The 26622-nt window shown below is 40.8% G+C and overlaps 1 protein-coding gene across 2 annotated transcripts in view; it reads left to right on the top strand.

Annotated features, from left to right (window-relative positions):
- Window positions 1–26622, top strand: part of KCNQ1 (potassium voltage-gated channel subfamily Q member 1) — a 534879-nt gene that overhangs the window by 97050 nt on the left and 411207 nt on the right. The gene's annotated exons all lie outside the window — the stretch shown is intronic.

Raw genomic sequence — 26622 nt, forward strand, 5'->3', positions numbered from 1 at the left:
TTTTTCTCTTTCCACCCTTCTTTTCTAGTGTAAAAAGTTGGGAAAATGGGAAAAGATGGAGGTGAGAGGGAATTAAAAACCTGAAAAAATTTGCAAAAAACAACACCTGAATAAAACACACAATTTTCATTTCATTCCAAAACTTTTGCAGAAAACATATTGCATTTTTCAATCAGCTCCTATAACACTGTAGGTGTGCAGGACACTTTGAAGGCAAATAAGAAGACAATGGCTCTTCCCATAGGATCTTACAATCTCAGAGCTTGTGTGCATGAGGAAATTGCTCGGCATAGCTATTCTGGACTAACTGTTTCCCAGTAGCTATTCTAAAATAGCTCCCTGTCTGCCCAATCTATTCTAAAATAAAAGTGACTTAATTCTGGAATAATTAAAGTTTGTCTACACTTGAAAGTTAATTCAGTTTAAGGCGGGGTGTGAATTTAAAGCACAAAACTGTTCTTGAATAACTCTGTCTCTGGACTCTTATTCTACACACTGAGTATGTAGAATAAGAGAGTCCAAAGAATCATTAAAGAACAGGTTTGTACTTTAAATAGCTATTCCAGAGTAGCTCCATGTGTAAACAACCCTTACTCTGCTCACAAAGTGAAATGAAATCTATTATATTCTAGATCAGTGTCTCTAGGCGGAGGAGTCACACAGGCATAGCATTTCTGGAATAGTATAGCCTTTCCACTACAAACTAAGGAATAGAGGATTCTTGCATCATAGATGGTGACTTACCAAGAAGCATTTACAAATTCTAATATTTTCCTAAATATTTTCCTTTGAGCAGGAGGTTGGACTAGATGACCTCCTAAGGTCCCTTCCAAACCTGATACTCTATGATTCTAAAACTACCTTTTCATTACAAGAATAAATGAGGGGAAACTATTCCACATGAAATATAAACATATCCCTGAAGTCTTTTCCAGCCTGCAATGTTAAACAAGAAAACTCTAATTAGCTGAGTCATTTCCTGTGCTTTATCACAACCTGTAGCTGTGAAGAAGGCTGAGGGAAGCCATGTCTAAGGATATGTCTACACAGCAGTAGGTGTGCACGGACTAGCCTACCCGAGATAACGTGAATCCAGCTAATGCAGGTAACAGTAGTAGTGAAGAGATTGCACCAAGGGCTTCAGAGCAGGCTAGCAAGCCAAATTCATACCCAGGATCCATGCCAAGCGTGTAGTACCCACCATGAAACCCATGCTGCGCAGTCTTCACTGTTGTTACTCACACTAGCTAGATTCCAGCTAGCTTGGGAAGGCTCGCCCAAGTACAGCTTTTGCTGTGTAGACATGCCCTGAGTATAGTTGTGATGAGTGATTAGGGGAGAAGTAGTTTTTTCTCAGTTTCCAAATAATCACAATTTTCAGCCTGCTGTTTTCACTTTGCCTCACTAGATGGTGCTCTTGTAGGGTTTTGACTCCCTGGTTGCACATTGGCAATTAGCCAACATGAGCTCAGGTCAGAGCCAAGCCTCTAAAAGGATCATCATTTTGAAGGGTACATGTACACTTGGCCTGTTTAAAGTACTGGTGCGGGAGAGTTTTTGCCATGACTCATGAAGAGAATGTGGTGTATTTGTGTAAAAATTGATTTTGAGAGTACAATATTTAAACTGGGTGGGGGTGGGGGGAGAGGGGGAAAGTAATTCAGAGAATATGTTCCCAGAGAGACCATATTTTTTCTTTTACTTTCATAAGCAAGGATTTTATGGTGCCAGAACGCAGCAAAATGCTGTCAGCGTGATCTAAGAAAATCCAAGTGCCTGATCCAGGAGGATTAAATATTCTGCTGAACTGGAGGTTATTCAGTGTGCCTGAAAAAGCTATTTTCGTGGAGGAATCTCACTTCAATATTGCTTCCACCCCAGAATTTTTTTTAATGCACACTTTTATGGGGAGTGTATGTCATTTTCAACTTTGTATGTTCTGGGTTCTTTTTCGTACTCTTCTTAAATATTACTCATACAAATAGTTGTATTTATATATATTTAAAAGACCCTCAGTCAGGTTCTACAAATTAGATTTTTTTAATATTAATATTGCTGGCAGGGGAATTTATTCTCAATTTTTAAAGAGAAACTGGGTTGCAATCAAGGCCTAAGTGAAGTCTAGGCTTTATTCTCCAGCTTTTACATATTTATGTTTAAAAAAAAAAAAGGGAGAGAGGGAAATATCTAAATCTTTTCACTGTGAAGACAGTTTTCACAATGCTATCTTGTTGCATCTGCTGTCAGTAAGAGGAAAAGAATAGCATTGAGAGAGTTTATCCCAGTATTTATATGGGGGTGGTTGGGGACTTGGGAGATGAACTTTTATTGTTTTTTTTATATATAAATTGTGAGCTTCTTGTATGTGAAAGGTGGCAGAGTGAAGGGGCCAGAAGCCCTAGGGATCAATGTAGTCACTCCAAAAAACACATACAATACAGGCTACGTGTTGTCCCAACAGCAGACCTCTGTCTTGATCCGAAAGGGCCAGGGCTAGAGTAGTTCAGCCTCCATGCCCATTCAATCCTTTCCCTCTGCTGTGACTGCCAACGAAGATGTCCCAGCTTTCATGATATTGAATGCTTCTCTTAAAGCCCCAGCTCTTGGAGCTTAGAATCTCAGCTTTCATTTGGGGGAGGAGAAAAAATTGTCCCTCATGATTGTGGGGAAAATTATGAACTGAGTGTAATCTGAAGTCCCAGAAACCAAGAAGGCAAATTAAAAGAGCCCCAAATAAATTTTTTTAAAAAAAATCTTGTGATTTGAGGGGCCTGATTTTGAATGTTTTGGGGGTTGGCAGTACTGTGTCAATTCATGCTAACTGTATTGGGGGAACAGATTTACAATGTGGACAGATTTTCCCAAGAATTCGAATAAGGCCAACAACTCACTGGGACAGCTGTGATTCAAGGGAGAGTTGGGTTCTATTAATAAAATCCACTGACTTGCTGTGTGGCCTTGGACAAAATCATTTCTATTCTTTTATGCTTTAGTCCGCCATCTGCAAAATGGGAATAAAGCACTTTGAGTGCTGTTGATCAAATCACTATTTAAATTCAAGGTATAATTGTTCTTAATTTCATGTAGGCCACCAAACAACCATCAGGGTTAATGACTTTCATCCATTATTCACATAACCTGGATTTGAACCAGTATAATAAGAATTTACCCCGATACTAGAAATGAAAGATCTAGTTTCCTGTTTCAAATACCAGCGAGCCATCTGGCGGTGATTTCAGGAATATATCTGGCTTGTATCCTCATAGGACATCACACTGCAGAGAGGGCTAAAAATTCTGCACAGGCTCCAGCTGTCCCCACTCCTCCATGCCTTGCTGCTACCTAGAGCCTGTTTTAAATCCAGCCCTTTGGATGTGTAAATCAAACAAACACTTTTCTGCTGTGTAGTTCTTCTGGTGATAGCTGTTCCGCCAGCTGCTTCCCCCCTGCCAGCTGTCTGTTTCTTACCATCTCTATGCCGGGGAGCAAAATGTTCATTCTCTCCTGTGTAGGACCCTGAGGATAAGCACTGCACAAGGAACCTCAGCAGCCATTCACAGCCAGCCCCACTTCTGCATCACAATGTTATTTGTAGCCCAGACCAGTGGATCAGTGTATGTCTGTACTGCAATCGCAGGGTATGACTGCAGCGCGTTTAGATGTACCCAAGCTAGCAGTCATCTAGCTAGCTTTGGGGCCTGTATTGGTGAAACTATGGCAGTGTGCACTTCAACGTGGGCTGTACAAGCTTGTCTGGAATCATGGGTAATTACACATGGGCATAGCCTATGCTGAAGCTTGAGCTCCCATAGCTTCACTGTTCTGGGACCCCAGCCAATGAGATTAAAGCTAGCTCAGGTATACCTATAGAGGCTGCAATCATGTTCCACAACTACTGTATAGACATACACTCAGTCATGGCAAGAGAAGTAAAAAGTCTAAAAAAGGGAGGGAAAAAGGAAGGAAAAGAGAGAGCACTTGTCTACATTAAGAAAGTAGTACCATTTAACTTTGGATGGATTTTAAATGTTAGTTAAACCAGTGCCAAAGTCTGTGTGAATACTGTTATTTCAGTTTGTACCAAGCCAATTACAAATAGGTTTAAGCTAAACCAAAATAAGCCACTTTTAAATGGAAATAAGAGAGCCCACAGAGGGATTGCACTAGTATAATTAAATTGGGTTGAAAATTATTTAATCCGGTTTAGTGCATAAAATGGGGTCCTGATTATGAGTGTTTCCCAACCCCCTCCTGGTTTTTATTTTTTATACTTTGCTCAGTAGAAGTGCTTGACACATGGAAGTGGTGCAGGGGAAACTGATGAGGGAAAGAATTGGAGAGATGGGAGCAAGGTCCGGAGGAGTAATAGAGAGAAAATGTGTCCAGACCAGTAGCTACACATGAAAATGTAGCTGTATTAAAGGTCTTTTGCACCACTTTTGTGCCCAGAGTCAAACTGCAGAGAGAAGAAGGGCCATTGGTCCTTTTGGTTAATTAAGGTTATATTTAAAATAAACATGTATGGTAGGGAGGAGTAGTTCTGATCTGCAATCTATAGGGGGCAGCATTGAACCATGATGTGAGGAGACTTTCATTGGGGTGAATAAATTCAGCACATAATTGAATCTGATATCACTGAGTTCTCAAGTAGATAAAATATGATCCAGAATGATCTAGATATTAATAAATAGATGCTCTTTCAAATAAGATTAAAACTTTCAGACTAGATCAGTTTTTTGTAATATTCTTGGTAAACAAAAAACCCACAACCCAATTATTTCTGAGGGGGATGTAAAGGTAGCTGTCAGAGACTGCTGTAGCCACACTGTGGTTATTACCACAAAATCCTTGTAACTCATCCTGCTTGATTCCTTGACCCTGTGTATTTTGGTACTTAGTTTCTCCAATCTTCCTCCCTTCAAAAAGAAACCTGCCATTAAAATGAACTGGGCACATGTCACCTCAGCACTCCCAAATATCTACTCCCCCTCTAAAACCTTTAATGGGAAAACAAGTTCACGTGGTTAAATTGGTCTAATGTTACTTCAAAAAAATGTATTCTAGGAATATGAGGTAACTGCTAAGCAGCAACTTCATAGATACCAATGTTATGAAGGCTAGTATTGTAATAGGGACCGCGGTAGAAAGAAATATGGACACTCACTGCCTTAACTCTCAATGGCCACACTTCAGAGCACAGAGCGAGGTTGTAAGAAAGAGTACTATATCTTTTGCTTAAATAAGAAAAAAATAATCACTCCTCCTACCACCAGATAGGCAGACCTAATGTGTTATACACCTTTAGGATGGGCAGATCCTTGTTACAACGTTATAGTTATTGGTATTGCCAACCCCAAGCATTAAGGGGCGAGACTGAAAAAATAATAAATTGCATTCTGGTTTTTAAGCCGTTAGGGTTTGTGTTTTCAAGCTTTTCCCTTCAGACATAAGGGATAGGATTTTTTTAATGAAGGCTGAGATTCATGTACTCACCTGACTCTGGAAGTTGGGGCTTTAAGAAAAACACCAAGTATCAGAAGACCTGTGATAAAATTGCTAGAGTAGGCAACACCGAGTTACCAGCTTGCTTCTCACACAGATATTTTCACTTGCTTATTTATCATATATCTCTAGCTTGCTAGCAGTGCACTCATTTGCTGTGGAGTGTGTGTCTACGTCTGCTTGTTAGGTGCAGATGGTTGTAGGTTTGGATGCTAATTTTAGTCTGGAGCATTGGACTGGCAATCTGAAGAGAAGAAGGTTCCTTGAGAAAATTCTGGCACTTCTATTTCTGCTCACAGTAGGAATTACAGACAGAAGAGCCTTTCCTCTAGTATTGCTGTATCTGTGGTTCTTGTCTTGGCCAATGTCCAAACCCCCCCAAAAATTTGGTTCAAGTTCAGTTCTAGAAATGGGGAGAGGCTTTTAATATTTCTGAACCAGCTTGCCTATGCCTGTTCAAAAATAATTTTGCATCTTTGTTCTGCATGGTTTGTTTACTGTCTGATAAATTCATAGGCCAGATTCTGCTACCCTTTATGCACAGTGAGGGGTAGTTTACTCTGCCTCTAGTTCCACTGATTTCAGCAGGGCTACTCCTGGAGTAAGGTACTTGCCAACTTGAGTAAGGGTGGCAGAATTTGGCCTTTATATCTCTGTTAACATGGAACTGAATGATTGTAAAGTGACTGGGATTTAGTGGGACTGAGATTTGAGGACTAGGATTGAATGACTCATGGAAGAAAGGCCTTCCTAGTAATGCTGTTGAGTTGGTGACTGATTGCAATCCAGAACAGGTCGATAGTGGTACATTGTTGCCATCTGCTGGCTGTTTGGTGGGTGACATGCTATGACATGGTGATCTCAATATGGACTGTGATGGAGGATCCATGTTACGTACATGCTGCCATCACCAGTGCTCTTGTTGGCAATCTTGGCACAAAGGAAGGACTGGATGGGCATGGAGATTGAATTATCTTCTCACTCTTAGAGCAAGCTCCTTCAACTATTTATATACGAGGCATACTGGAAGGGCAGGGTTGGACTGTCTATATTGCACTGTCTATATTGTACCTTTTCTGAAGAAAAATGGAGGACTTCAATTTCCAGTGCTGTCAGTCCAGCACTTTTCTCATTTATATTTGCTTTTATAAATCCATATATGCCATGTGTTTGGTTTGGTTCGGGTTTTTTTTTCATTTGTTTGGTGCAGCTGAACTTTAGTGAGTCAGCAACTTTTGTTATGGTCAGTCTAAGAAAATCGACCTAAGAATTGTATAATTTATTTTCTGTTGTATCTTGTTTTTTGGGGTGTACTCTACCAGAGAGCTCTCTACCAGAGAGCCAGCTGGTGTTAATCCTCAACTGGTGTCAATCAGCATAGCTCTGACCAGTGACTCAAAACCAAAGCCCAGAATAGTAAACATGTTTTCCGTATAATTACAAACTCCATAAAATGTATAACATTTTTAATAAATAGAAGAAGAAGAAGAAATAAAAGTACCACCTTGGAAAAAAAATCTAAGTCTGTGAAATGCTGGCATACGGTAGAGGCAAGCAATGAAAAGAAAGATTTTTAAATTTAGGATTTATCAGGATTAGTGTGTAATGTTTGCAGTGACAGGTGTTTCCTTTATGCCTTGCCCAAATGTCTGGAAAGTAGTTTGTCATTAAGTGCTACATTGAGTATGTATCTCAATTTCAGTATAACTGGAGGGCCTGTGGCTTTGTTAGGTCCTTGTTTTTACATCTGACCTCAGCCAGCTGGAGTCTATTGTTTTAAGCGTAATGTAACAGCTGACATAACATAACGGATATCAAGCTGAAAAGCCAAAGCAGTGTAGTGAACTGATGCAAAGGGAGGGGATGGGAGAAGGTGGGTATTACTAGCATCATGATTCAAAGTGGAGGGTTGCTGGCTTGTTTTCCCTGAGGGAATTAGCCAGGAAATAATAGGATGAGTCTGTTGAAGCTCTATTTGCAATTGATTACATATGATAGACTACCGGAGACAGGCTTGGGTTTGCCAGCTGTCACTAGCTGGTGGCTGTTGAATTGCTTTAAGTGGCCCTTGGTGTGGATAGCTGGGTAGACTCTGCAGGTGTGGTATAATTGCATAACTGCAGTGAGTGCCAATGATTTATAAGAAACGCGAATCCATGAGTTAGTAGAGAGAGAGAGAGAGAGCATTTTATTTTGCAACTAATACTGGATTAAGTAAAGTGGTTTCAATTAACTTGCTAAAAATAAAATGGCTGGATTTCTTGGTGGCTTTCCTTCTGGCAACTGATAAAATAGATTGCAGACTAGTTTGTAAATAGTAATTTATTTCCATGTCTTGATTTCCTATTTTCACGCTGGAGGGAAAATGCACAGAGAAAATTCAAATTGTGAGAATTCTGCTAGACTCTTGTCTAAATCTTGCAACTGTAAGGCTCCTGCATCTTTGCAGAAGATCAGGGCCCCACAGGATCTTGTACATTTCATTTTGCTGCCTATACATAAGAATGGAACAAACACAGCATATATATGTACTTAAGTCAAAGATCAAAAGGGCCTTATTAGTGAAGATTATTCCAGCCTAGTTTGGGATATATCAGATAGGGCCTCCACCTTCTCCACTGAGAGTTTATTCCACAGGCTAAAAGATAACATAGAAACAATTTTTGAAAGCCCAATGTACAGCCTTTACCTAGGTGAATAAGGGCAATAGGATCAGGCCCTACATTTTAACTGTCCTTTTTAAGACCCCAAACCTGCAAACACGCATGTTTAACTTTACGTATGTGAGTAGTCCAATTTATTTCAGTGGGATTACTCACGTCCATAAGTATTAACAGGATCAGGGCCCAAGTTCATAATTAACAAAGAAAAGTGCATTTTCATGAACATTGTGTGGTTATAATCCACCACCCCCCACCCGCAAAAGGGGGTTCGGTAGAGGGGGGGAGAGTGTGTTGTCATGGGTTGGGTTAAACCCTCATTGAAGAAACTGAGGAGTGTGAATGCACTTCATTTAAGATAGCTGTAAGAGACAGTTTAGGAGCCCCATCTAAAACACAGCTATGCAACCAAAGTTTTAAGTGTAGACCAGGCCAGAGAGAGAGAGGGAGGGAGGATGTGTACAAGCTGGAACAGGACAGAATGTGGGGGAGAGAAGGGAACAGCCTGGATAAGCATCGTGCATGACCCTGTAAGAACCTAGAAAGGGGGCTTCTGGATCTGGTGCTGGCTAAAGAGGCTTGGGGATATAAGCAAAGAAACTTCTGCGTTCAGAGCAGCAGGACTATGTACATTCCTTGTTATAAACAAGACGGCATCAAGGAAACAACCAGACTCCTAAATTTCTCCTCCTAATAACTTCTGCTTGGTCTTAAAAATCTGACCTTTGGCCATAAATACCTTACATGTTGAATCTATTTTTCAACTACTTCACTTTTATTCTGATACCATTAAAGACAATATATACTTTGCCAAAGCCATTTTTTAACAGTCACTAAAGCAACAATCCTTTGAGCCCTTCTTTTGCAGAACTCCCTGTGAGTTCTGAGCAGATAGCTGTAGCAGGATCAGACCCTATGACAAAATATTTGGTATAAATATGTAGTAGTCTGAACTCAAATGTTTACGACCAGATCCGCCTGTTCCAGGTCTGGCTTACCCAGCCACTGGAGGAACCCAGGTAGTTTAGAGAGAGTACCTATTCCGTCCTCTTTTTGCAGCCAGTGCAGGGGGCATTGCAAAGAGAAAGAGATATGACCAGTGTGTACCTATGTCCTGGAGATCACTGGGCTGCTGTGACAGGCCCAGAAGTCCTGAGTTAGAATGACCTATGTAGGATTCTGTAAGTTGCTCCTGGAGGCCAAATGACTCAGACTCCTTTGCACTCCGCCTGCTGAGTTGAGTGCTCCTCGGCTGCAGCACGTACAAATAAATGTCAGGTATTTCCACATAGTCCATTGAACACCAGAATATTTTTAGGATCATGGAAACTTAAGAATTCTGACTAGGTCCCAGAAACGGCAGGACTTTAAAGAGTAACTATTACAAAAAATAAACACACAGCCTGATCACACAAGATCTGTGAAAGAAAGTTATGTATTTCTTCACTTTGATGGTTTCCTCTATGCTAATGACTTTGAGGCTGTCTTACGTACAACGCTAAAGTACACAGAGAATGTCTAGCAGCTGTCAGCGGGTCCGTGTAGCATTTGAATTTTCAGGTGGACTTAATCAGAAACTGAGAAAAGTTACTGGTGCTTAAAAACAAGCCGTAGGCAGTTGTTGATTCAGTGGCTCTGTACTTTCAGTGCTAGTCCTAGTTCTATGTACTGAAGTAATAGGTTTGAGAAATATCTTCTGTAACAAATATAGCAGCGCATAAGTCGTGCAAAAGACCTTGAATGCAGCTGTGTGCTGGGGAAATTCTGGCAGTGGAGAGCCCTTTCCTTAGACTTGTTCATCTTCTGTATTTTGTTCCTTGTTCCTGCCTTGGCCCTCATTTTAGATGACCCATCTTCCTTTTTTCTCCAGCTCATAGTCAATGTTCCCATTTATGAGCCTTTTCCCAAATCCTTCCTGATTTTTGTTTTTGTCTCAGCTTGGTAGAAGTGCTTTACTCCTGGAAGGGGTACAGGAGAAATTGGTTTACTTATCCCTGCAGCTATTCCATGTGTAAAGGTGAGAGAGGGGGATCTGCTGCAAAGGGAAGCTCACTAGCATAATCCTCGCTGGTTTCTCATCAGAGCAAAATCTCCATGTAACATACTAGAGTGCTATTTTGGCTGCAAAATTGCAGTGCAGTTTTAAAATGGGCCAGATGTATGTGGTGATTGCACTGCACCTGGCCAACAGGCGGGGAGCTTGGATGCCTGTATTCCAGGTGGTGTTTGAACTCCTAGCTTTAGCAGAAGGAACTTTGAATGGAGTATATTTGGTGGTGGTGGCGGTGGGGAAATAAAATACTTACTAATCCTGCCTCTGTAGTGCTTTGCGAACATGCATGTGTTTAACCTCCCAACACACTTGATTTGCCCAATGCCACACAGCAGGATGGTGGGACAATTCCAGCCTTCAAGGAAACTTGGAATTCTTAGGTTTTACCACAAAAAATTTCAACTGGCAGATTTTTCCTTCACTATGATTTACAAGTAGAGCTGCATGCTGCCCTGCTGAGGGAGGGTATTAATGTTATTTACATTACAGTAGGGCCCAACTGTGAGATCGGGGCCCTGTTGTGCTACGTACTGCACATACATGTAGTGAGAGACAGCAACTGCCTTTAAAAGCTTACAATCTAAATAGATGAGATAGGTAAAGAAGTAGTAGTATCCCCATTTTACAGATGGGGAACTGAGGCAGAAAGTAAATGACTTACCAAAGTGGGAGCTTGTGGCAGAGCTGAGAACTAAACGCACACTTCCGGAGTTCTAGTCCAGTACCTTTAACCACACAACCATCTTTCCTTTCTAAAACATGTGCCTCAAATTCCACATGCTAAATAATCATCAGACTGTGCCACCACAAAGAGAGAAGGAAGCATGTCTAATAAAACCTGTGCCAAACCACATGCACCCTGTACTAGCTCCATAGAGAGCCGCTCATTCTGCGTGGTTGTCAGGGCTACCCTTCCATGCTTTCCCTTTAGGAGCTGAACTGCCAAGTATTGTGTTCTTCAGGCATGGTGCTGCTTCTGTGGTGGGCAAAGAGCTGCTGGTGCAACAGCAATTCCTCTACAGGCCTCTGTGTAGATCTCCATATGGCCCTGAGTGGCTGCTCTCCAGCTCCGCTACCTCCCACCCCTGCAATGACCTCCACTCTCCTCCCCAACTGTGGAGATCTGGACCTTGGCAGTCTGTGTGGTCTCTTGAGGGAGAGGAAAAGCATGTCACTACGGCACACCTTGCTCCCTTTTGATTAGTTCAGTAGTTTCCCAGCCCCCTTTTTTTTGCTTCCATTTGCACCATCTAGTACGTGGCCCACAATTTATTGCTTTGATAGAAAAATCTACAGGCCATGATTCTTCAGGGGCTGTAAATCAGAGTAGCTCCACTGAAGTATAAGTTGATTTTGCTGATTCACACTGGCTGAAGGATCTGGCACACAGTATCTTATTTGGCAACTAGAAGATTTAAAGAAAATAAGTAGGGTAATAGAACAGCTTCTGCAAATGTGGTTGGATCCTAGTCCAACGGTATGTTTTTCATGGCATCTTCTCTGGCATTGTGTACTCCAGGAAACAAACTTCTGAGCCACTGGGAGCCATAATCTAGACAAGGCTCCTACAGCTTCTGGTGATTTTACCACCATATTACTTCCCCGCTGGTAAAGCAGCAGGTTTGTTTTTAACCAAAGCCTTGTCTAACACAAAAGTTGCATTGGTTTAATTAAAACACACACTTGGTTTTTAAGACAGTGCTGTTTATTTTTAAGCCATGTTTAAATCTGTTTGTGTCATATTGGTTTAGCTTAATTCTGATTTGGCAGCATTTTACACTAATTTTGCAAGGGGCAACCGAGTCAGTCCTATGGGCTCGTAAGTTTAAATTGAAATAATCTTCATGCTGCAAGTCCTGAACACTTCTATTGTAGCCCAGGGCAAGTTATTGAACTTGAATAGGCATGTAGGGCTTATCTCCACCCACAAGTTGTATTGCTTTAACTATACTGGTATAAGTACTACCAGTACTTACAATTGCTTATACCAGTATATGTTCCAGTATTATTCCTCTGAGAGAAGGGGATTAACTATACTGGCATAAATCACTTTTGACCCAGTATAACTACATCCATACTAGGAGTTGTGCTGCTATAACTATTTTTTTTTTAAATGTGCACCCAATTTGCCTTGTAAATCACCTAATGTAGATGCAAATATAAGAGGCTGCTTGTACATGAGTATGATTTCAGATTGTCACATGTCACACTTGGGCGCTCCTGAATTTTAGGATCCAAGGTGTCAGTAAAACATTTAAATAGTTTGGGCCATATGTTCCCCTTGTGCAGGGAAAAGAAAAGGGAAGAATGAGCTGAAACTGAATTATAAAAACAATATTTGTAAAACAGAGGTAAGTTGCTGTGTAGCATGCTGTCTGTTCCATTAGGAAAACATGCAGTGATATTCTGGCTCCATTGACGTCAATGGCAAAACTCCCCTAACTTCAGTATGGCCAGGATTTCATCCATGGATTATAGCTCAAAAAATGCACTGTAAAAAGAGAAATCCCACAGAAACCAGCCTCATGAATTAGCAGAGCACAATGCGTCTATAGTGGACATAGCAAGGATTCTCAAACCCCTTGCCTTTTGAAATGAACACACACATCCACACTTTCAGATACCACCTTTTGCTTTTGGAAATTCACTAACAAGATGTTAGCCCTTAAAACTAATACATAACCAGTTAAAGATCCTATACATACAATATATGCATGTGTATCTTCCACTACCATTAGTATACACAGGTTTCAGAGTAGCAGCCGTGTTAGTCTGTATTCGCAAAAAGAAAAGGAGGACTTGTGGCACCTTAGAGACTAACAAATTTATTTGAGCATAAGCTCACGAAAGCTTATGCTCAAATAAATTGGTTAGTCTGTAAGGTGCCACAAGTACTCCTTTTCTTATTAGTATACACAGTTAGGCCCAAACACTGAGTATGCTGCTACACTTAAAGGAGATTAGGGCGGGTGCACTTAAATTTGTTGCAGTTTTGGAGGTAGTACTGGTTCTAGAAGTATTTCCCATTTTAAATGTAGGGAATAGATCCTGGAACATTTACTATCCCTTACACCAAAATGAAATTAAGTTCACCCAGTGTACTTGATAATAAGCACAAAGCTGAGTAAGAGAGCTGGGCCCTTGGTTTGCACTTTGTTAGCATGTTGTTGTACAAAATGGTCAACGTGACTTGTGACACTAGAGAAAAGTGATTTCTTAGGTACTGTACTCTAGGTAGTATGTCAATAGCATAAAATACACTTTACAGACATTTCCTTTTTAGTTTTAAAAACGTGTCCATTGTTATATATCAGGTTAGGTGGCTAATATCATCTAAAGATGAGAAACCTTGACTACACATCCAGGTATACACAAAAATACACCTTGCTGTACCTCTCTCAAAGGAAAAAAGCCTGAATAAGTAGGTAGGCTTTACCAGTTAAACAGATTTTACCAGTCCTGGAGGTCAGCACACTTGGGTCCTGAAATGGCTTTTAGACCAGTAGAAGGGGAAAGCAACTTAAGAGCTAATAACACTGCTAAAAGCAACCAACCTCTGGCCCCCATGTTTAAACATAAGGAACCGTTAGGTTTAGCACCCAGCTGATCATATCTGTTATGACAGCTCACGGGAGAGAGACTTCCAGATATATAGGAAACAAACCAGGATTTTTATTGACATTTACCAAAATTTATGATCAATATCAATACCTTGAGCTGAAGCCTCATAACTCCACATATGGTATATGTTGTTAACACCTATCTGGGAATGAGAGACAGAGTTGTTGGTAAATGCACAGTGCTGATCTATTACTCTATGCACCTGGTTCACTGCGGTGTTACTCTAGTGTTATGCCAAAGTACAGTTCTATCAGCATAGAAACCCTTCATCAAGGTGCTGATTTTGGCTAGGAATTGAAAAAAGTTGCTGTGAAGGAGCTGTAGACTGGGCGTTTCCCTCAGAGTGCTTGCTCTGCAGTCTGTTGTCTCACCTGCTCTCCCAATGGCTTCACAGACATGTGGAATAATAATGAGGGAGAGGACTGAGCCTGTGGGAACCTTTAGGGGAAGGCTTCATAGGTGAAGAAATAGTGGCTTATAATGGCTCTGTGACCTAGGACAGAGAGGCAGGATCTGAGCCATTTCAGGGCATTTCCCTTTCACCCCTGTAGTTTCTTGGAGCAAGGGTTTCTTTAGCACTGGTCAGACTGTTGCATGTTCCATAATGAGTTAGAGATTCCACTCATCAAAGGAACTCTGTTAGTACTTGTCTCTGGTATTCTCCACTCTCTCTTCCCATTCAGAGAGGGAAGGAGTTAGTCATAGGTGGAACCTTATTTCTGTAAGTGCTTCCATGAATAGTTCTTGTGTGAATGGCTAAAAATTCTTGGTTTCAGAGTAGCCGCCGTGTTAGTCTGTATCCGCAAAAAGAAAAGGAGTACTTGTGGCACCTTAGAGACTAACAAATTTATTGTTCACTCTCATTACAGTGTGTATGGTAACACCTATTGTTTCATGTTCTCTGTGTATATAAATCTCCCCACTGTATTTTCCACTGCATGCATCCGATGAAGTGAGCTGTAGCTCATGAAAGCTTATGCTCAGATAAATTTGTTTGTCTCTAAGGTGCCACAAGTACTCCTTTTAAAAAAAATTCTTGAAAGAACTTATGGCTGATTGTTCTTGATGGAATCAATTCTGAAGCACTTAGAGGAGAGGAAAGTGATCAAGAACAGTCAGCATGGATTCACTAAGGGCAAGTCATGCCTGACTTATCTAATTGCCTTCTATGATGAGATAACTGGCTCTGTGGATGAGGGGAAAGCAGTGGACGTGTTATTCCTTGACTTTAGCAAAGCTTTTGCTACAGCCTCCCACGGTATTCTTGCCAGCAAGTTACAGAAATATGGGCTGGATGAATGGACTATAAGGTGGATAGAAAGCTGGCTAGATTGTCGGGCTCAACGGGTAGTGATCAATGGCTCCATGTCTAGTTGGCAGCCGGTATCAAGCAGAATGCCGCAAGGGTTGGTCCTGGGGCCGGTTTTGTTCAATATCTTCATTAATGATCTGGAGGATGGCGTGGACTGCACCCTCAGCAAGTTTGCAGATGACACTAAACTGGGAGGAGTAGTAGATACGCTGGAGTGTAGGAATAGGATACAGAGGGCCCTAGACAAATTAGAGGATTGGGCCAAAAGAAATCTGATGAGGTTCAACAAGGACAAGTGCAGAGTCCTGCACTTAGGACAGAAGAACCCCATGCACCACTACAGACTAGGGACTGAATGGCTAGGCAGCAGTTCTGCAGAAAATGACCTAGGGGTTACAGTGGACGAGAAGCTGGATATGAGTCAACAGTGTGCCCTTGTTGCCAAGAAGGCTAATGGCATTTTGGGATGTATAAGTTGGGGCATTGCCAGCAGATCAACATTGGTGAGGCCTCATCTGGAGTACTGTGTCCAGTTTTGGGCCCCACACTACAAGAAGGATGTGGAAAAATTGGAAAGCGTCCAGCGGAGGGCAACAAAAATGATTTGGGGACTGGAACACATGACTTATGAGGAGAGGCTGAGGGAGCTGGGATTGTTTAGTCTGCAGAAGAGAAGAATGAGGGGGGATTTGAAAGGGGGTTCCAAAGAGGATGGATCTAGACTGTTCTCAGTGGTAGCAGATGACAGAACAAGGAGTGATGGTCTCAAGTTGCAGTGGGGGAGGTTTAGGTTGAATATTAAGAAGAACTTTTTCACTAGGAGGGTGGTGAAACACTGGAATGCATTACCTAGGGAGGTGGTGGAATCTCCTTCCTTTGAGGTTTTTAAAGTCAGGCTTGACAAAGCCGTGGCTTGGATCATTTAGTTGGGGATTGGTCCTGCTTTGAGCAGGGGGTTGGACTAGATGACCTCCTGAGGTCCCTTCCAACCCTGATATTCTATGATTCTATACGAGACCATCCAGATGTGGATGATCTCTGTGAAATAAGACAATTCCTTGCAGGTGGAGGTGCTATGGTCTGGGGTGGCATGGAGGCATTTTGGATTTATGAAGCAATTAATGGTCCTAGGGGTGGCATATCTAACAGAACTCCCTAGTATAGCAGAACCTTAGAGTTACGAGCACCTCAGGAAGGGAGATTGTTTGTAACTCTGAACAAAACATTATGGTTGTTCTTTCAAAAGTTTACAACTGAACATTGACTTAATACAGCTTTGAAACTTCACTAGGCAGAAGAAAAATGCTGTTTTCCCTTTATTTATTTTTTTAGTAGTTTACATTTAACACAGAGCTGTACTTCTTTTGCTTTTTTTTTTGTTTGTTTGTGCTGCTGCCTGATTGCGTACTTCCCGTTCCAAATGAGGTGTGTGGTTGATTGGTCAGTTTGTAACTCTGGGGTTCTACTGTGCTATACTGAATTGTTAGTGCTGGGGTATGAGGAACTGATCATGCACACCCATCCTGCCCACAAGCAAAATTGTTACCCACTGAGCCATCCACTATGTTTTCCGTTTGAAACAATAAAGGACCACTCCAGTTCACTCTTAGTTGAGACTTTCAGTAAATAATTATTTAAATGTATGTAATTAGAGTTGCCATCTGTTTTGGGGCTCTGGCCAGGATCAGTCCTTTAAGGTCTGTGCATGGCTCACATCCCTGATTGGGGATTGTGATCATCTGCCTCAGTTGCAGTTTTTCACTTGGCTGGCATCTACATGTGGAAAGGTGGCATGATGGGGATGGGTCTGTATTATCATTGGTGTTGTAGCAGCTAGGGGACACTCTTAAATGGGAGTTCCAGGTGCAGCTACTTGAGAAGCATAGCGTTCCCTGGTGACCTGGCCTCACTGGAGCCATGCTGCCAGGCAGCTTTGGTATTAGGTGACCATGGAGTCAGTGCAGAGACACATGGCCTTGTGCCTCTGGCAGAAAGCTGGTTGCATGTAAATACTGTTGTTTAAAATTTGAACAGACCCTGACTGAAGCAACGTGGAAGATGCAATTAATGATGCATGCCACCTTTTTTGAGTTAGAAATATATTTTTAATTATTTTAGTTCCTTGGACAAATAACCAGCTTTTATATAAAAACCCTGCTCCCTCTACCAAAAACAAACAACCCCCAGCTTGAACATTTTAAAAATGCAAATACAAATGATTATTTTTTTAGCCTGGTGAGGAGGAACCCTTAAAAATTATTTTATTTTTCTTGAATTTTTTTAGACCTGAATTTCAGTGGTGAAAACAAAACAACTCAGGAAAATACTCTTCTGTTTCTACTTCCATTTGTTTTATTTCCCAGCAAGATAACATTTATGTGCAGTGGGACTAGAAAGAACAATGGCATTAGAATGACCAGCACAGCGGAAGTGATATACACAACAAAGAGGGCTTTTGGTCTGTAATCTCTATTTTTTTTCCCTCGTCTCAGTTCATAAACACAAGAAATCAATAATTTTTGTTGCTGTGATAAAGTAATACTAGGTCTAAGTCAGACAGTCCTTTATCAAATGAACCTATTATAATATTGCTGGTTGTAGGGCTTAAAGTTTTAAAGCAGCATGGCTTTTAATTTGATTTATTTATTGTCAGTAGCTTGCCCAGCCTTTGTTTGAATTAAGATCCACTGCAGACAGCCAGAAGCTGAACTTTATATAATATAATCTATCTGTCACTTAGTATCAGTTCTTGAACAATGATGCTACCACATTCAAACTATAGCATCTGGACCCTGGACTTGAGTTTTCAGGCATTAGGTAAACTCTAATGTGTCAGTGCTTCCTTGTAGTTCCTTCCCAGCTATTTCCCATCTGTGTAGTGACTATCCCACTGCCCTAGGGGTCGGTCACCAATGCTGCTTATGTCATTAGACAGGCCTTTTCCCAGGAGAAAATGTCTCTTACTGTGTCACTTGTAAATTGTAATAGACCAGTAGATGCATTTAACATGCCCTCCCATGCCAAATAAGGACAAAAATATTCAGTAAAGCAGAAAGATTAAGGGACAATATGGGTATGTATCTCTGGGATTACTTTGTGGCCTTGTCTTTTATAAAACTGTAAAAATTTGTCTCAACATTTTCCTTTTTTAAAAATGCAACTCTCCCATAAGACTGTAAGGTCTGTCTGCAGAGTATGTTCAATGTAGGGCCAGATTTTCAAGGGCGCAACACTCACCAAAAGTGCAGAGTGCTTTTAAAAATCTGGCATCTTATTTTGGTGCCTAAATGGGAGCTGAGCTTTTCTGGAAAATTTAGCCCCAGGTTTCCACCATACTGAGGAAATCTTTTGGCAAATGTGCCCTGGGGAAAGGAAAAAACAGCAAAAGTGGGAGATAACACATGAAGGATGTGCTTAAATGCCAAACAGAGCTTTAAGTTACACTTCAAAGCACAGTGTGTTAATTTGTTGCAGAAAAGATGCTCTGCCTGAATATGCCCCAAATTTTGCTCTTATTCCCACTTGGGCACCTTATTTGGCAGAATTTGGCCCAGTCTCTCAGAAGGCTGCTTCTCTGGCATGCTGTCATAGAAATGGATTGATGCCTCAGAAGCTGTCAGTTCATTCTTGATGATCAGTTGCATTTAAGATGGTGATAACTGAGAATAATGTCCAAAAGTCTGCTTGCCATGGTAACAAAACGTCCACAGGACACCAAGCACAACTTGGATTTAGAGGTTACCCCAGTTTTTCTCAGTGTGATGCCAAATTGTCCCTGGCCCCTGTGCATATGGCAGAAAGGTGGTGAGAGTTCAAAGAGCTTTCCTCTCACTACTGTGCTGGTGGTAAGGGCTTGGAGTTGCCCCCTTGGTAGCCAGATCCCCAAAATTAGAGAGACAAGGTGATTGAGGTGATATCTTTTATTGGACCAACTTCTGTTGGTGAGAGAGACAAGCTTGCTCTGTTTAACCTTGAAAGCTTGTCTCTCTCTCCGACAGAAGTTGGTCCAATAAAAGATATTACCTCACCCACCTTGTGTCTCTCATATCCTGGGACCAACACGGCTACAACAATACTTCATACAAAAAGCACAGTGACAGAAGTGGGATCATTCACACCGGCCTGTGAAGGTGGCCAGGCTCATGAGGGAATAGGCTAAATGCTGGGAATCTGGGGGAGAGCTTGTTCTTCTTTCTGTCTTGCCAGTCATCACCAGTAATGAGGCCTGTATACCCCTGACCTATATGGTCTTTATCCAAAATGCTACATGATCTCCTCAAAAATCTATCAGGCTTCAACTCCTTCAGAACTTTTGTTAGTGGTATGCCAAGTCTCTGATGGAACTTAGCTGCTGTTTGTGCCAAAGCCATGAACAGAAGACTGTGCTGCACCCACCGAACTTTGGGAGCGGGACTCCCTCTCTCTGCCTTGGTTCTCCCATGTGGCTGGGGATAAAAGTACTTCCCTACTTTGCAGGGGTGTTGGGACGATAAATACATTACAGACAGTGAGGTGCTCAGAAACTACTGTGTTGCTATTTTATTTGTATTACTGTAGTGCCTAGGAGCCTCAATCATGGACAAGGACCCATTTGTGCTAGACGTACAAACAGTAATGGGGACTATATAAGTACCTAGAGCTAGAAGCAATAAATGGAATAACCCAGTCCTTCAGTGGGCAAAAGGAAATATTTCCATAGTGTAATAACACTCTCATCAGCCCCATCACATGCCTCCAAATATCCAAACTAACAGGATATCTTTGTTCTTGTGTCCCTGTCTTTCTTCAGTGAATTGGAGCTTTGTATTACTGATACATGCAGTGGAGACCTCATCTTGGAGTTGGTGTGGGTAAAGCTCAGATCTGTGCTCCTCTTTAGCTACTTGAGCACATGGGGGGAAGAGGGGTGAGACTTCCCTTGAAACATCTGGCTATGCCAGTATATTCTCCTCAGGGGAAGTTGATTGATTCATGGGGGGGGGGGGGGGTCAGATGGGGAAAAAAAGGGGAGTGAAGGGGAACCTGCAGTCAAAAAGTGAAAAGTGAAAATATAGTTATTGCATATAACCAGCTGTCTAGCCCCTATTTGTAAAATAAATTTTATGAAAGATGCACTTATTTATATTAGTCTGCAATGTGTAGGTCTAGACCAACCAGCATGTTTAAAAAAAAAACACTTGGACACACTCTTTGCTTCAAGGTAATTCAGTCTACAAATCTTTGATGTAAAAATAAACATTGTATTTTAAGTAGCCGAAGGAATTTACTATATTTGCAAAGGCCTTTGCTCTTTGCACTATGATACCAGGAGACATTTTGGTCTGGATGTAAAAATAGAAATGTTTGCTCTCCTGAATTTAACTCTTTAGTTGCCAACGGAGTCCTTCTGTGCTACAGAGAAAACACAAGAGGGTTCTGTGTTATGAGGTATTCTGTTAATTTGACCCCTAAGCAGAGATGGCTCCATTAAAAGGATCTGCTGCAGTAGCAACAACAAAATCCTGTTGTTTCAGACAGCCCCCTGTGATGATTTTTCCCTGCAGTTACTGTTTCCAAGAATGATGGATCAGATTTGTGGTGTGGTGGTTTCCTTCCTTCCAGTGCCACTATTGAGGATGGCACTAGTGATGAGGGGGCAAAGATGTTAACACTCTTCAGAGAGATTGGTGCTCAACATTCAACAGCCCCTACTGCAGGTCTCCAGCTATCCCTTAAACTCGCCTTTGTGGGGATTCTGCTTTGAACCTGAAATTTAGGTCAGGTTTCTGAGGCTGTAGACTGAATTTGGGTGAACCTGGAATTCATTTTGCATTTCAGGTGCTAAGGAACGGTTTGTGGTTTTGGGTGAAATCATGTAAAATATGCCAAATTTTGCATAATTTAAATCTTTGTAGTTAGGTAAAACTTGGCAGTTTCAGCTGAGTTTTGCTTTGTTTTTTTTTTTTTTACATTTAGTCTTACCCAAAATGCTGTAAACCCACACAAACTGTATCTGAAGAACACATTTGCATGAACACCTTGTAAATCTAAATAGCCAGGTTTCTTATAGCACTAGTATTAAGTTCTATTGACTATCTTCTCGGTGTTTGGTCTACAAACAGTTAAGCAGATCTGACATTCCATTGGAAGGCTCTGGTACACGTGCATAAAACACTAGCCACAATGTTGTTACTTGTGTCACCTCTTTCATAGTCTCATAGGTTATGGGTGATCTATGACAATTTTTTCTTCGGTCCACAGGCTCTGAATATTTATGGTGGTTGCTATAAGCACCGCTTTCCTTAATGTTGAATCTACTGCTTTTAGTGGAAAGAGATGCAGAATCACTTGTCTGATTTATTTGCTTCGAAGCGTACACTGAGAAAATCATCACTGTGTCACCTGTACTGGAAATAATAACAATAAAATCATCTCTTCTTCACCTATTGTGTGTGTGGGGGAGTGTAGCTTCTCTTCGTGATTCCATCATCTGACAATGATTTTGAATATTTCCAAGCCTTTATGTTTGTTGGTGTTGGAGCTAGTTAGTTAGCTAGCTACTTATAAGGCACCTGTTGACTTAGCATCAGGCACCTCCCATTCAGTTTGAAATGAAAAACACTAATACCCAAATGGGTAGGAATCTATCTTCCTTTAACATTCTTTTCCTTAGAGGAGAGCCCATGTGACATAGTGCTTGTTAATTCCATTCCTTCTCTTGCATGCACTCAAGGAAGAGAGTGACTGACCAAATGACTTGAGAGAAAAACAGGAGGAAAGTTCAGAGTAGAAAGAAAGAAAAAGCAAAAACTGAAAAGAAATGTAAGTGGAGAGAGAATGTGGAGACTGACAGTTTGACCAATTACTGTAATAAAATCCTCAGTGAAACCACTTGTCAAGAGTTTGGATTTGGGAAGAATATGAATATTGAGTGTATATCCTGTTCCCAAATAAGACCCCAGTCTTGCAAATTCTTATGTATGTGCTTAAATGGGAATATTCACTATTCTTAAAGTTAAGAACATGCATAAGTGTCTGTTGGATCAGGGTCTAAGGTTGTAAAACACAATCATTTAAATGTGAGTGAGAGAGGCACGCTTTTTTCAAGACCGTTTTAAATCTCGATTTGATACTTCTCATTTATATTTTTGGGTTGCTGGGTTCAAGTTACAGACTCCTATAACTTCATGTCCTCAAAGATCTTGCCACGGTCCTTCGCCAAAGAGAAATATTCCTGATAACTGAAACATAAAGAAACAAGTAGAAAAATGCTTTAAAAGAATTTGAGCTCATCTTTCTACACAATAAAGCTGTAAACAATTTTTTCGTATTGCCTCATAATTTACCATTAATAATTTTGACCTTTGTTCTTCCTTTAAGTACAAAAGCACAAAACACTCTGCACGCATGTATGTATACACACTTCACTGTAGCATATGTGATTTTTTTTTTTTTTTTTTTTTTTGCTGTGTTCTCACTCATAACCCAACCTACCCTTATTTCCAAAAAGCTGGGATAGGAGCAATTGAAAAGATGGGTTCTAATGCGGTGATGTTTACTCTGAGCATCAGTTAAAATTCACTACCAACCAGTGGCCATTCTTTTTTATTTGATATAGTTGCCTACTTACCAGTTTACCTACTATAGTCACCAGGTTTCTTAAAAGAAGTAAAGGAGCTTTATTCTGGCCTCAAACCATTGGTCTTGAGTGCAACTTTCAGAAAATCATCAGGAAGACTCAGTCTCAAGAAAACAGTTCTGCAGAATTCAGTGAAAAGAATTTCCGCTATTGTGAAACTTTTTTTTCCTCTATAAATGTCAAACTTAAACTCTTCTAAAGTTGTTCACAGAATCCTTAAAATAGCAAACTCAATGAAAATTTCCCACCAGGCCATCTTAAAACATTCCTAAGAAAAAATGTTTAAATTTGCAGTTTCTGCCATTTAAATCTTTAAACCCAGTGAATAAGATTAAATTTCTGAAAGAATAAACAGGACACCTTTCCTAGTCTTTTAGAAAAACAGGGGGTTTCCTCTTTCAAATGATTTCTGGCCCACTTAAACAGTTTGGACTTGTCAAAGCTTTTAACCTTGACTAAAAATAAGCTGCTGTATTTGTTTAAAAGTCCATGTAAAACCTTTTCAAAGCTTTGGTAGTTGAGTAAAGGTGTCAATCTCTTGCCTTCTATACAGGTTTTGTTAGATTATAGTTTTGGGGTAACCTTATAAATTGTTATACACTATGGCACTATAGAAGTAAAATATGGCATTATAAACTGAGACCAACTTCATATCCATCACCATGTAATGGCCAAAACCAAGCAGACTTTGATGTGTGTTACATCTACATCTCTCTCTCTCCAGTAAGTAGTAGTAGTAATGGGGTTATTCACTTGTTTTGACTTAAAATAGCACAATACCACATTTCTTTTGATGGACATTAAAAAAACAAAACCCACAACACTTTGCAGTCAGCACATCTTAAAATGATTACAAAATTGACAGCAAAAGATGTTAGCAGCAGTTTGAATAAGTTAATGATATCACTTATCAAAATACCTTTCCTTTTCTGTTTATATTTGTGATAGTTTAAATACTGTTACTAAAGCTAGTATAACCAATAAATTAATGTAAGGGATGGAGTAAGAGGAGTGTTGTTTTAATGTGATCACAGTCATAAGTTTCAGAAATAACATCTATACTGAAGTGTTGTTATAAAAACTCTCATTTTGCCTAATACACATTCTAAAGATGGGTGCAAGACGTGTATTGTGATATGGATCTAGACTTCTAAGTTCTTTGCAGCGTGTTAAGAAGTAGGCCTATCTGGGACAGCTGCCCGTTTTAATTTAATGGAACTAAGCGTGTAACAACATGTGCACTTCAGGGTGATCATGGTTGGGGCTTGTTTTTTCACGTGCTGCATATAAGTAACTCACTGGCTACACACCATCTCTCTTTGCAAATACCATATACCCTGAATGTGAATTTCCTCTCTGGCAGAAGAGAGGTAGCTGCAGATACTAAGCAGGAGGAAGCCTTTATCATTGTGCAAACATTTTTAAATAGCTTTCAGAGACCAAAGAGGAGTTATAATAATTTTTCTGGACAAAGCTGCTCCGTATTTTGGCACACTGTATGATAAACCAGCACTACTAGATTAAAATGGTCATTATACACTAAAACACAATTCCCAGAAAACATATCCTCCAAACCTTCTGGGCCTTTTAGCTTTCTAAAGTGTGATTGTTGTAAGTATCAATTGGCACATTAGGGGCTACACTTTTACGAGTACTGGTATACGCAAGGATTTTGTGGTGAGTGCTGCATGTACAGGCACTGGGTGATGCTGGTGGCCTGTGATACACAGAAGGTCAAACTAGATGAACTAATGGTCCCTTCTGGCCTTTAACTCTGACTCTATGCTCTCTCCCCAACCCATTCCATCCTTAATAGTAAGTCATTCTTTTGAAACTTGACATGCTGCAGCTGTTGCAAACATCCCATTTACCTGTGCACATTCTAACCTGCCTTGGAGTTAGGATTGATCCAGAGCTCTGCCCTTCAAATCTATTGGGTTGTAATACATGTCAAATGAGAGGCAGTCACTGTCTGATACAACCATTTGGTGTCAGGACTTGTTTACATGGTGAATTTGTGTGTGGCAAGCCAGGGTGTGAATCTACATTGCACTAACTTGCTGCATGCTAACCGGCCGTGTGGACCCTGCTACCATGCACTAACTATTTTGTAGTATGACCATATTTCTCATAGTGAGTGGGGCGTGCCTGAGCGCCCCCCGCCCCACGCAGGGCTGGCCTGAGCTGCATGGTGTTGCTGCTTCTTCCCCCCACCTACCCTGCGCCCCCAGAATGTTTCTCCACACCCACTGGGGGGCGCATCCCACTTTTTGGGCAAAACTGGGCATTTGTTCCATTTGGTTTTGCCATCTGATCATCAGTTGCCAAGAGCAAACAGGACAAATGTCCAGTTTGGCCAAAAAAAAGGCTGGACAGGGCTTAAAAAGGGGACTGTCCCAGCCAATATGTTCACCCTAATCAAAGCGCACTCTGGGCTTGTCTGTACCTGAATTAGCGTGCAGCAAGCCAGGGTGTGAATCTACAGCACACAAGCTTGCGGCACACTAACTGGCAGTGTGGACCTGCTACAGTGCACTAAAAATTCCAAAGTCCCATTTTCAAAGGAGACATAGGCACATTGACTTTCAATGAGACTTGGGCACTCATGACAGTTTTATCGTAAAGTGTTTTATATTCAGCTGTTGGATGATTAACAGTAATCTTTTGCCAAGGGATGCCCACAAAAGTGTTCTGCCATAACCTTTGATAATCCTGCCGTACAGGGGGGTTGTACATGCTTTCAGAGAGCAGGACCGAGGAACCTATTCACTTGTTTCCCACTTAAACAAAACACTTTTTTATAATCATAGCCAAGGCCTGGGAGGCCTTTGGCAAACAAACTTAATATTTGAGTACATTTTGCTGGAAATGTTTATACTTTGTGCTTGAAAAATATAGTGAGTCTGTTGTTGGCATAGCACGATGTTCAGGTTGTGTAATTTGAAACAGGTGATGATGGTGAGTTAGGGGGATGGCTAGGTGAAAGGCCATTAGGTTTGTTCTGTTGATCTTCTTCCAGGATTTTTTTAAATATACCTTGGAATAATCTGTTCTTCCCAAAGGCAAAATCTTACTCTTCCTGAGTGTTTTTATGAGCCCCAAGGCTCTCATCTCTGAAAGGGGACAGCTCAATGTTCTTGGAGAGGGGGTGAACTCCATTAGAAATGGGAAACCACCTTACCCTCCCTTCAGTTTGGTGGCAAAATTTAACACGGCATCCATCCCCTAAGAGCCCTCTCCAGCATGCTGCTAGATTGACATTTACAATAATTTGTGAGTGGCAGGGGGGTGCTCAGCCTCCTATCAAAATACTGACCTGTAGACCTGAGCATCCACAAGCCTTTGCCATGGAAAAGGTGCAGTTATAAGGAACTGAATGTCATGAGCTGAGAAAATAACTGATCATTTTGCTTTGGTGGCAGAACTGAGTAATCCCCCCGAATAATTGTTCTGTGTTGAACTGAAACTGAAAATGTTACACTGAAAAAATTTTCATTTGGAGTCCGATCCTAAACAATTTTTTTCTGTTTCACTTTGCTATGTTTTTGGGTAGGTTTTACACTTTTATGGGGGGCTTTTTTACAAATCTAGCTAATTTTTTAAACAAAATGTCATTTCAAAATGAAAAGTCAAAACATTATGTTCTGAAAATGTCAGTGAACAATTTTGACTTTTTGTAAAATTAAATAAATAAATAAATTTTTGGTTGGACTGAAATTATCCACTTCAGAAATTAGAGTTCAACCTGAATTTGCTAATAGTCTCCTTTGACTGAAAAATGCATTTTTTGGCAAATAAATTCTTTGCCAAAAAAAATTTCCCAGCTCTAAGCATAAAGAAATGCATCATGAGTTAA

This window comes from Chelonia mydas, chromosome 6, assembly GCF_015237465.2.
Source record: "Chelonia mydas isolate rCheMyd1 chromosome 6, rCheMyd1.pri.v2, whole genome shotgun sequence".
Classification (NCBI taxonomy): Eukaryota; Metazoa; Chordata; order Testudines; family Cheloniidae; genus Chelonia; species Chelonia mydas.